This window comes from Myodes glareolus, chromosome X (genome assembly GCF_982192425.1).
Source record: "Myodes glareolus chromosome X, mMyoGla1.1, whole genome shotgun sequence".
NCBI classification, from domain to species: domain Eukaryota; kingdom Metazoa; phylum Chordata; class Mammalia; order Rodentia; family Cricetidae; genus Myodes; species Myodes glareolus.
The window spans coordinates 83,823,844-83,833,731 of record NC_142053.1 but is presented as its reverse complement, the minus strand read 5'-3'; positions in this window follow the sequence as shown (position 1 = coordinate 83,833,731).

Below are 9,888 nucleotides of genomic sequence, written 5' to 3'. Positions count from 1 at the left end.
CAGTAACTAAAGAAATGTAATGAAAAGTGGTCTTTTAAATATAATACACGAGCGTTTATCATTTCTGCATTTCACCACATGTAACTTTTACCTAAATATAAACATTGAACTTTTATTCATGCTGATGTGCTGGGGGTGACGGATGTGATGCTTACAATTTATTTTCATTGTACATAGAGCCTATTATAGGCAGACAAAGGGATGTATTGGTGGGCAGGTAGGTGACATGTAAAATAGATCAGTGTCATCTGCACTATCTAGGTGGCAGGTTCACACATGATTCTTTGAACTGTTCTGTAGGCTTAACTTTTGATAATTGAATTTTGTTTTTTAAAAAGTTCCTTTGAAGTCATAGTAAAAATAAAGAAATTTTAAAATCTGACCTCTCAATGCATGTACCCATATCACTTACACGCAGTGACGATGTATGTATAAAAGTAGACATGCATGTTGTTGTCATTGTGCTTGTCATACATCCCTGGCAGTCGGTGACAACACCAAATGTGTATGTGGTGAAGAGGTGGAATATGAAGGAATCTCAATTCAGTCACGCATGCTAGACAGCAAGTTCATTAAGAGTGAATGACTAGAAGGCTTTCTTCAGGCAACGTAATTATTGATAGTATAGTATGTCCTGGGCACTGCCCTACACAGCTGGGCTGCGTCAGTGAAGAAAATAAAGCAAAACTAATTAATGCTCTTGAGAAGCTTACATTCTGGTGAGGGAAGATAGATGAGTAAAATTAATTACTTAATTAGGGTATAAAGTGATAAAAGAGCAGACTGGGAAAGATACAGATTGCCAAGTTTTCAGACTGAGTCGGGGCTGGATGGGAAGAGCTTCATGGTTTCAAGACAAGTATTGTGGTAGGCCACACTGTACCGGTAGCTCTTGAGCACAGGTTTGAAAGAGATGAGGAGGCAAGGCACGCAGAGGCTAATCATCCAGGCAGAGGCACCAGCCAGGACCCAGCCCTTGCAATAAGGTATGCTTGGCAGGTTTCCAGAAGCAACAAGAAGACACGAGACAAACCTGTGACAGGAACTGAGGCCGTAAGGTTGACAAGATTAGTAGGGCTCAGATCATGAAAGGCCTTGTAGGCCAAGATATGGATTTCGCTTTTCATCCTGAACAGAATGGGCAATTACTGAAGGGTTCTAAGCAGAAGAGAGAGGATTGGCTTATATTTTTGAAGGGGTAGAGAAGAGAGAGAATCTTTGAAGGGCTGGCTCAATAATCCTCTGGTGCACAATGGTGTCTCAAGCTTAGTTAGCAATAGTGAAGGCATTGAGACATGGTTAGGTCTTAAAGACATGTAACATGATGTCACTCCCAAAACAGAGGTGCGACCTTCTCCCTTATGATGCCCAGATGCCTCAAGAAGGAAGTTGTATTGCGGAGGACCTGCCATGAGCCTTTCTCTGGCTTAGAGTCATTCCTGGATCTGGTCTCAAGTCATGTAGCCCTGAAGGAAACCCCTCGTGACTGGTGAGAACAGCTCACCTCCTGCCTTGCTAGACTGATGGTTCTGTGAAGGGCCTGTCGGGGGGGTGGAGGACTAAAAAGGGTATCAGGGTCAGTCTCCAAAACAGCCTGTAACCCAACATATGGAGTCTGGCCTTTGTACTATTGGCACTGAGGAGATGCAGCTAGCTTCTAGACAGAAAGAGTGACTTGTCCCAAATGCCAGGCCAAGATAACTTTGGGGCAAAGATGGGTTGTCAAAACCTAGCCACCTCTATGATTCACACACGGCTCATCCCATCCATCTCTATCACCTACTTGCCGTACCGGGTCCATCTGTACACAGAGTAAATGATTCATGATCTAAGTTCCCCTAAGGGCTTACAGGGCCTTGGACAGTATAGAAAGGCCTGCTGGCCCAGATCTCCTCTTTATCTTGCTTACTTCATTGTTCAGGACAGAACCTTCTTAAGATCCACGCTCCTGTCAGGGAAACGTGTTTGGTTTGGGTTCTGTTTTCATTCTTGAGACAAGGTCTCCTTATATAGCCCAGGCTGGCCTCAAACTCACAATCTTCATGCTTTGACCTCCAAACTGCTAGGATCAAACAACACAGAGAAACACGGTCTCAGAAGAAAAAAAAACTGCTAGGATTATAGGCATGTACCATTGCTACCGACATGTTTGGGCAACTTTCTAAGACCATTCCCATTTGTGGAATGAAGCTCCATGTTCATAAACACGGAACAGACACAGGAAGGTATGAAAAAGGCTGGCCCAGGGACCCAGTGTGCTGGTTCAAGAGGAGAAGAGTCACTGCGATGTCCAAGATTCCAGCTTTGTCTCAGTGGAAAGTGCACTTGTTCCCCTGAGCCTGCGTCCTAACCTCTCACTCTGCTGTGAGAAGCCTCTGGGTGGTCCAGGTCTTACTATTCTCCTAACCAAGCTGCTAACACAGGCCATGAAAAGAGATGCTCATTGACATTTGTTATAAAAACAAACACCCGAATGGATGAAGGCTCATTCTAGGAGGCACTGAACAAAGCCTCTTGGGTTCCTCATTTGTAAACAGGAGAAGATACACAGCAACAGATGGCCAGTCAGTCAGTTTTTGAACTGCAAAATGGTGTCCACATAGGCTGCTTATGTCACTATCATTAAGAAGAGGGAGAAAATAGCGAAGGCATTAAGGAAGACTTCAAAGATAAAATGACCCTCTCCCAGGAGGGCCTTCCCTCTGAGAGACATTGTCTTGTAGGTGTTGCACCCTGAAGAGCTCACACCGACAGTATGATGACCTGGAATATTCTATAAGCTCTCCTTCCTATCTGTACAGAAAAGACCATGTTCTCAGTGTTGTCATTGCTCTCCCCACCCTAACACCATGGAAATGGCTAAGACTTTCCAGTATCTTCTAATCCTTACTCCTAACCCTGGTATCATTTCTCTGTTCTATGCTCACAGATCCTTAGAGAGTATGAGAATGTTGCATTGATTTTCCTGGAGGAGACATGAACACATGTTTACTGGCTCTAGATAATGTGCCAAAGACAGAACCAGGAAAGCATTTCACCCAAGTCCAACTTGCGGATTTCATTTAGCTTAGAGGAGCAAGGATATGGGGTCCTTCCAGAAGTGTGAGTGACCCTGAAAAAGTTCTGTCGCTTAAAATTTTCATCCCAGCATGGTTGATGACGTCACAAAAGTGCATGGATGGAGACATAACTTCAGTTAACCTACCTCTTAGAATCTAGCACCTACTAAGATCACATAGAGCTGGGGGCAGGTGAGTGTCCCAGAACCTTTCTCCTCTCCTTCTACTAAGGAGTGTAAACAGTCTTATCATCATGACCACACGACTAACTATCACTGTATTGTTTGTGTATGTCACTGCTATGACTATAAGGTCAAGCATTGTATAGGTCACCATGGTAACCCCTGCTCCATGATAATTGATGGTCATGTACACCCAAGGAAACAACTATTCTCTAATAGAGGCACCAGTTCTCAAACTCAAAGCCACCATTTGAGATGGCCTGCGCATGGCCTTTACTGAGGCCCTACTAGTGAAAGCCATCTTCCTGCTTTGGATGTAAGCCCAACCCATACCAGTTCTGCCCTAGGCCCCTGAAAACAGACCAAAAGTAAGTCAACCCTTTCTTTGTACAGTAATTTCCACTTCACCTAGACACAGTTGTCAAGTAAAATACATTTGAATTTCAGATAAGACAGTGGATAGTGCTTTCTGAATCTATCCCATGCAATATTCTGGATATATTTGCTCAAAAACATCACTGCTTCAGAAAAAAAAATATTGCATACAACATACTTATTTTAAAACATTGTTCACATAATATCCAAGTTTAAATAGCATTCTGTACCTTCATTTGCCAATTTGGCAACCCTATGAGTCCTGATCACACAATCAAGGCAAGTGTCACAAAGAAAGTCACAATGTAGAAGAACCCACTCAGTGGCTTAAGGAGGTTTGCATATCACATGTCATTTCTGAGCTGCCTCATTTTCTTAGTCCTTGTTCCTTGTTCAACAGAGTCTTCACTATTCAGGAGGTCAGGGCGCTTGCATGCCTGGCACCCATCCCCACATGCCCATGCTGCCCATCCCTTATAAAGGGAAGAGAGCTTTTAGGTACCCTGGCCTAAGTACCATTTTTCCATTTCTCTCATTTGTCAGAATGAGAATGATTGGGGATGGAGGCCTGACAAAGAAAACAAAATAACAGTTTAATGATGTAGGGGAGGCAATAAAGGTCTAACTCAGTTTAGAGGAGTCATAGGGGGGGTCCCTGAAGACTTTGGGGGCTGGAGAGATGGCTGTCTCTTCTGCTCTGGCATGCAGGTTGGACTAAATGTTCTATGGAATTCTACAGTTCTGGTTATCATCTACCTACTCAATTATAAACTTCTTGAGGTTATGGATTCATGTCTACTTTATTCTTTGCTATTTTTGCAGTTCCTAGACTAGTGCCTAGCACACTGTACAGATGGCAAAGCAGGTCAAATCTAGGGACACAGTCAGGAACAAGGTTGGGGTCAGCGCAGAAAAGGGGCCTAGGCAGTGCAGAAAGAGCCTGTGACCCTATTGCCCTAGGGACAGGTGGGAGGATGAGGAAAGATCAAATCCTCAGGGATTTACTCAAAAGCTTCCAGCGGGGGATTTACTCAAAAGCTTCCAGCGAGGTTGGCTCTCAGTTGCTCAATCCCGTCTACCTCCTCACTCACACTCCACCACCGACAGTCCAGTCACACAACCCTCATCTGCCTGCTAAGACAGCGATTCACCAGATGCCTAAGAGCTGGGACACCAAGACAGGAGGGAATGTTTTTCCTCACACCTCTGATCTTTAGGCAGAATGGCACTGTGTGCTGTTGTCCCTAATGAGGATGACTTAGATATAATGATCTCTGTATGGCAATTTCTCAGTGGCCTTCAAGTCACTTTTCAACAGCTCACTGTAAAAGCTCCCTTTGAAGCAGAATGAAAACCCAGGGACCATTGTATGTCAGATGAATGGAAATGCTGATTGCCATGTCAAACCACTTTCTCTGCCCGTCTTTTAAGGCCTCTACAAGGGTTGATAAAGTAGGGAGTGGAAGAAAGAATATGTGGAATTATGGAATGGGGAACAGGAGCTGGGGGTCAGAGAATGGGGGTGTGGCACAGAAAAAGAATTGCCACTTATTACTGACTTCCTTAGAGCCAGGGCACACGTGCGATCATCATAGGCCCTTGCAAGACAGACATCCAGTCTCCGGCCACACCCATCTCGCTGACTGCCAAAGCTCACCCTTCATCAACAAAGTGGCCTATACTGTTTCCAGTACATCTTAATAAAAAAAGACAATTGTGAATTCTCTGCTATCTATTCCCTCTCAAAAGTTTAGTTCAGAGAAAGGTCTAAAGAGCAGACAGCTCGTCTCTTGCAGGTTATATAGGCAAAACCTTGCTATAGAAGACTGTTACACTATAATTTCTATGTGGGTGAGAATGTTGAAAGAGGAAAGTTCAGTGTAGAGCTAGAGAAGACATATTGAATTTTGCAATAATTATGGTTTCCTTTAACACAAAAGATGGAGGGTAAAGCTCGACACTGCAAAGTGTTTTTTCACTTCAGGCCACAGAAACAAACCCACACAATGAAGTCTGGCATTTACAAAGACCTCAGGGATCTGTCGTCGCTTCTGCAGAATATGACAAAGTAACTTGATTGCAACAGACCAATGTGACATATGTGACCACTGGTATTAACTATCAAAGACCAAAAGATTCCTCTTTGAGGACCAACATAATAATTTTCTAAAATTGTGTTAGAATCATTTTAAGTCATGGTACTTCTTTGAAACATTAATGGCAAGAAGGGACGGCATTTACCATTTCTATTTAAAAGAAAGAACATAAAGTTGGGTGGATACGGAGGGAGGGAGGACCTAGGAGGAGTTGGAGGAGGGGAAAACATGATCAAAATATATTGTATAAAAAATTTAAATTAAAAACTAGAGTAGGAGAAAGAGGGCCAGCGAGATGGTTCAGTGCACACAAGGCCACCACGCCTGATAAGCTGACTTCAGTCCCCAGCATCCCTGTAAAGGGGGAAGAGAAAGGACTCCAAAAAACTGCTATCTGACCGCCACATATGTCATGGCACACACGCCTCACTACACAGAAATAAATAAATGTAATTAAAACAGGAGGAAGAAAGATGAAGTAAAAATCCTTGGCTCTATTCAGCTTACTATTACAACTAGACTCCTGTACATTATGTGTAACGCAAACAGAAGAGGGGTTTTCAAAGTAGAAAGCAGGTAGAGCTCCTATGGTCCTCAGGACAGAAGGAATGGCAGCAATAGTCTCTTTTTCCTACCAGTGTCAGGCTTGGAGTTGAAGAACATAGTGACCAAAAGCATTAACAGGCATAGACCCAAAAAAGACCTACAAAAGTCTGTTCTCTCTAGCCAAAGAATTATAAAAATATTAAACATGCAAGACACAAAATTTGCAGACAACAGCCATCCTAATCCAGTCAAAACTGAAGAAAAACCTGTAGGCCCACCTATATACACCCCTACCAACACAGACAAATGGAGGATCCTAGTAGACTCTCCTTATGAGGCTGGATGACAAGTCTCAACACTTTCAGTCCTCTGGCGATGTGGAAACAGAGAAGGTCAAGTCCAGAGCAGAAACCATCACGCCTACAGCTGGCAATGAGGCCCACCCATCCACACTACGCTGGCAGAGGCATGAGGAGCTGCCATTTCCAGCCCCATCTAGAAGTAACGGAACCCTCGCTTCTCCCTTTTGAGGCTGTAGAAGAGGAGACTCAGTGAAGAGTTTGGACTTTCACTGCCTGAAGGACCCTATTGCTGAAACGCCACACATGTTTGCAGGACATAGAGAAATCAATCTGGGAACTGCCTGAGAAACTTCCTCCCTGGTGGCTAGCTTTCATAGTTCCAGAGGGTGCTATGCAAACTTCTGAGGGACAAAAATAAATGATGGTCTTACCCAGTGTTGGACCCTGAATGCAATAATACCAAACTGCCAGGAAAGATTTGCTCACTGGTGCAAAAGTACCATGTGGAACCAACCATTCTCTTATTGGATTTGAGGCCTGCAACATAGGAAGGAATCTTTGCCTTGTACTGAGAACTTAATCAAAAGCCTATGGATTGGGAGGTCATAGACACCATAGGGGAACCTACTGTCATTATTTTGCTAAGTGGTCATGTTATCAAGCAGTCCTCTAAGTATTCATACCTATACCTGTGCTCTTCTCAACCTGGGTCACAGAAGCATCTATTTGTGGTGTGTGGAAGGTAATGTAGAGTCTCAACAAGTCAGGGTGCTAAGACTTAGTGACTGGGTGCTCAGTTCTAAGTGAATCATCTATACCAAACACCCCCATCCCCAGGACTCTAGGAGCATCCTAGAAGAGGAAGGGGAGAGAGAGTAAGAGCCAGCTCATGGAAAGGGGGGCTATGAAATGCTATCTTTTGGACATCATGCGGCTATTGCGTTCACGAGTTCAGAGCAACTGTGGTTATCTGTAGAAGACCTGCAAAAGATCTTGATCAAGTGACTTGATTAAGCCATTCAAAATTCCAGCATGGATGGGGGAAACAATACATGTTAGCTAGGAGCCACTAGCAGCTGATGGCTTCTGAGGAGGGCAAGAATCTTTTCCTTGGAGCTATGGTCACGGGTGGGTGACCCGTGCTCCAGGGAGTGAGCTCACACTCATTTTCCACGTGCATGGAGCGGCACTGCGGGAGCTCTGTGCGAGACCGAGAGGAGGAGACATGAAGCTGGGAGGGGTGTGCTGAGGATAATCTAAGGTGATGGGCTATGTCCTCTCGGACCAGATCATCCTCTCGAATAAATTGTTCCTTTAGCTTGCTTTTGTCAGGTATTTTATGTCAGCAGGGAAGAGAAGTTAACTAATGTAAATGCCATTCGCAATCACTCAAAAATAGGAATTCATAAGAGTAAATCTAACAAGATACACACAGATGTACATGCTGAGAATGATAAAGAGGTAATGAAAGAAACCATCAAAAATTTCTATTTGAATAAGTAGAGATGAGGGCAGAATGTTCATGGTTGGAAGAATCAACATAAAAAATATGTCAGCTTTCTTCAAACTGATACACACCTTGTGGTGGTCTGAATAAGAATGGCCACATAGGCTCATATATTTCAATGCTTAGATATCAGGGAGTGGCACTATTTGAAATAATTAAAATGATTATGAGGTTCTGCCTTGTTGGGAGATGTATTTCACTAGGAGTGGGTTTTGAGGTTTCAAAAGTAGGCTGGGCCCAGCTTCTCTGTCTGTTTCTCTCTCTCCCTATTATGCATCAGGATGTGGCTCTCAGCTGCTGCTCCAGAGCCATGTGTCCATCCATACTCCCTGCCATGATGATAAGAAACTGTAAACAAGCCCCCAACTAAATGTTTTCTTTTCTAAGAGTTGTCTTAGTCATGGTGTTCCTTCACAGCAATGCAACACTGACTAAGACAGAAGTTGGTACCAGGGACTAGGGTATTGCTGTGACAGGCTTGACCATGCTGCTGTTCAGAGGAATATGAAAAAGTTTGAGAAGAGGAATATGAAAAAGTGTGAGACTTTTCACTAGAAAAGCAGCTGAAGATTTAAGAGGAGCTTAGAGGACCATCATGGTAGGAATAAGGATAGTAGTGCTGAGAATAACGTTGCTCTATCTCAAAAGATTTCAGAGGGAAAGGATATTATTAGCTGGCCTAGAGCCATTCTTGTGATGTTCTGGCAAAGAATGTGGCTGATTTTTGCTCCTGTCCTAAAAATCTGCCAGAGGCTAAACTAAAGAGTTCTTGGAGTAATGGTATTGGCAGAGGAGATTTCAAGACAGCCCAGTGTTAACTGTGTTATATGATTATCAGTGGCCACTTTTATGCAGATATACAATGAAAAAGAGCAAGTAGAGCAAGAAGAAATACAAAATGTGTGAGGAGAGAAAGAGAGCCAAGAAATGTTTTCTTGGAGCCAAGTCCAGTGCTCAAGGAGATAATTTTTTTTTACAGAAAAGCCTGTTGCAAAATGAAATAAAGGCAGTAGTGATCTCAGCACAAGACCCCACCCAACTAAGCTTCCAACTTGTGAAAAGCCTAAGCGCTGAAGGAAGCCATCAACAATAGAAAGCAGATGCCAGTGTAATTGAAGGAGACGGCCATGTTCCAGCCTCAGCAAGTAGCAGAACTTGGCAGCTTTGGCCATGTGGTTCTTGCTTTAGAATCAAGGATAGAAGAAATGGGTTATGAAATCTCCCTCTGCAATTAAGGGAAGCTGCTGAGGCAAGGCATGTGCCTGGGGTGTCACTGCATGGAGGCCCACAGAGGCCATTGTGTGAAGCTGTGAAGGTGAACCCTGGATGGCCTTGGAGATCCCGAGAGGTTAAAGATGCCAGAGTCATGGGATACATCCCATGTCCTACTATTCACCTCTCCAGAGTTCTTTCCCTTTGTCTATGGTCTCCTTCTTTCTTGATTTATTGTAGTGCATAGGTCAGGGTTCTTTAGAGGAACAGAAGTTATAGAATCAATTTGTGAATATATAGAAAGGAGATTTATTAGAATGACTTATGCAGGGGTTCAGCTAGGCCAAAAATGACTGTCTTCCAACAGAAGGTTCAAGAATCCAGTAGTTGTTCAGTCCATGAGGCTGGATGTCTCAGCTGGCCTTCAGTATATGCCTGTATACCAAAGAGGTAGGCTCTAATGCCAGTGAAGGAATGGACTTACTAGAGAGAGCAAGATCAGGCAGGAAAAGAGAGAGAACGCTTCCTTCTTCCATGTCTTTTATATAGATTGCCAGCAGAAGGTGTGGTTCCAGACTAAAGGGGGGATCTTCTCACCTCAGAAGATCT